This window comes from Spermophilus citellus (genome assembly GCF_964194105.1).
Source record: "Spermophilus citellus genome assembly, chromosome: 2".
Taxonomy (NCBI): Eukaryota; Metazoa; Chordata; class Mammalia; order Rodentia; family Sciuridae; genus Spermophilus; species Spermophilus citellus.
In genome coordinates this window covers 246,093,299-246,095,600 of record NC_138183.1, presented here as the reverse complement: position 1 = coordinate 246,095,600, position 2,302 = coordinate 246,093,299, and the positions used below count along the sequence as shown (strand labels likewise).

The 2,302-nt window shown below is 59.0% G+C and overlaps 1 protein-coding gene across 1 annotated transcript in view; it reads right to left on the bottom strand.

The window, feature by feature from the left end:
• CD5 (CD5 molecule) overlaps window positions 1-2,302 on the bottom strand; it is a 244,353-nt gene that overhangs the window by 221,919 nt on the left and 20,132 nt on the right. The window lies entirely within an intron of this gene.

The following is a 2,302-nucleotide window of genomic DNA, read 5'->3' as shown; positions in this document are numbered from 1 at the left end:
CTTGTAGTGTTGTGGCTCTGGTGGGCTTAGAAATGGAGATGTGGCTGCTTGGGGGTCCTGAATTTCTTCTGCAGCCTTCAGAAGCACTCTCTGCTGAAAGGCCTCTAGCTTCCGTCCACAGAACACCTTCTGGCTGGCTGTCACTCTTGAGCTGCTGCCCTCCCCAGCCCTTCACCCGCTGGGCCTGGCTTTTCTGGCTTCCTTTTCCTCCTGTTCTTTGGTTCTCATTATGTATTTTCTGGGCGGGGCCTGCTCCCATGCCTTGTCCTGGGGGAGCGTGTTTCATGCAAGGCCACGGACTCCCACTAGGGGGCGCCTGGGCCCCAGCCCAGCTTGGGACAGGCACATTACTGCCACCTGCTGGGCTGGCAGCAGTGTCTGCTGGTCAACCTGGCCATGGCCCATCCAGCTGCAATTGCAGGGCTTGCTCAGAGGGGCCGGGGACACTAAACTGGCTGGTCCACTAAGGACCCGCCTGCCCTCTTCCTGGCATTTCCCTGTGCTCCGCTGCTGGATTTCAGAGGCCGGGGAGGACGTCATGCTTTCTTCAGGACCAGCAGCTTTGCGGGAGTTGGGAGACCTGGTTTTGACGGTCCCTTAAGTCAGCCCTTCTGCCTTTCTTTCCCACCAGGTGACAAGGGCAGGCCTCCTGTGGAGGGCGATGGGGTGCCCAGCCGCCAACACCATGTCCCCCGCAGGGCTGCACAGCATTGTTGTGCTCATGCACATTTCCTCCTTGAGCCTCTGGTGGCCCTTTCAGCCCTGCTTTTAAATAGGAAGGAGACTGCAGGGCAGGTGGGACGGTGGCCAGGTTGTCCAGCCTGGGGGCAGAGGTGGACAGGGGCCCAGGTCCTGGGGCAGAGGTGGACAGGGGCCCGGGTCCTGGGGCAGAGGTGGACAGGGGCCCGGGTCCTGGGGGCAGAGGTGGACAGGGGCCCGGGTCCGTGGGATCCCAGAGGCTGCAGGACTCTGCCGTGCCTTTGTGGTGCCAGAATCATCTCCAGGATGGCTGAGCGCCCCCAGCCCAGTCCAGTGCTCACTGCCCTTGTCCTGGCTGCACACTGGTCTCACCTTGCGGGTGTCTGCGGCTGAGGACACAGGACCTCAGGGAGAACCAAGGATGGCCCAGCTGTAGGGGAAAGCTATAGACTGTACTGTGGCCACAGAAGCAGGTCACCTGCCTTAGTCGGGTGCCAGAGCAGCAGGGGCACCAAGGACCAACTTTCTAAGGAAAGACTTGTGAGCTGCCACCAGCTGCTCTCCATGCTCCTTCCTGGGGCTGCGCGCCTGAGATGGTGGGGCACACTCAGGTGTTCCTCAGGCCCTCACCAGACCTCAGGGGGCCTCTGGCTGCACAGGGGACAGACCCTTCATGCAACCTGGAAGGGATTCTGAGCCTAGTGGGGATACTTGGGTGAGGCCCTTTTTGAAACGTCCTTTCTGCTGTGATGCCAGGTCCGTCCTGAACCCCCAGGCCTGTCCTGAACCCCAGGTCCCTGAATGCTGATAACTTGGAAGCGAGGCCTGTTGCTCAGAGGTTAAGGGAGCTTTCCTTCTGGATTGCCTTCCTCAACACGAGGCAAAGGTAGCAGATCCTGGGCTGCACGCCAGTGCTTCCAGGGGTTGTCCAGTAACATTAGGGTAGTGGGTGACCCTGCTTCCGGATTCCCAGCATGGCTGGGCACATCTGTGACCCATCTAGGCTGTCGTAACCTGGGTGGAAGGTGTATGGGGGCAGAGCGCCGATCAGACATTTTTCTGGAGTGCTGCCCCCCCACTCCAACTCTGCACCCACCGCTGCACACACCACAGCGTCTCCCCTTTTTCTCTCCCAGAGTTGGCTGTTGTGGTTTGTATCATCAGTTCCTGTGCTCCCAGGAGGTACAGGGCCGTGTTGAGTGGAGAAGGGCCCCACCCAGGACCGGTCACCACCAAGCTGCTTCATCTTTTGAGGGGGCTGCCAGATGCCAAAGGCCCAGTGGCCTAGCACAGCCCCTCCCTGAATCAGATGTGGGGCTCCTGGTTAGGTACCCTCCCCTTGAAGTTAAGGAACCGTGCTGCTGGATTTAGCTGTATGTGTGGGATCTCCAAGTGGCAGAGGAGACTATTTTAGCTGTAGGAATTATTTAATTCAAAGGAGCACATGAGGCTGTTTCTCTGACTCTCGTGTTACAGGTTAACTGTGACTGGCTGAGACTTCCTTAGCTGGGGACTTTCAACTGCCACTTAAAACCGAAAGCTTAATGGGCCAAGACTCACTAGGTGCCCCTTTGTGCCAGCCTCTGGGGTGGCATCATTGCCC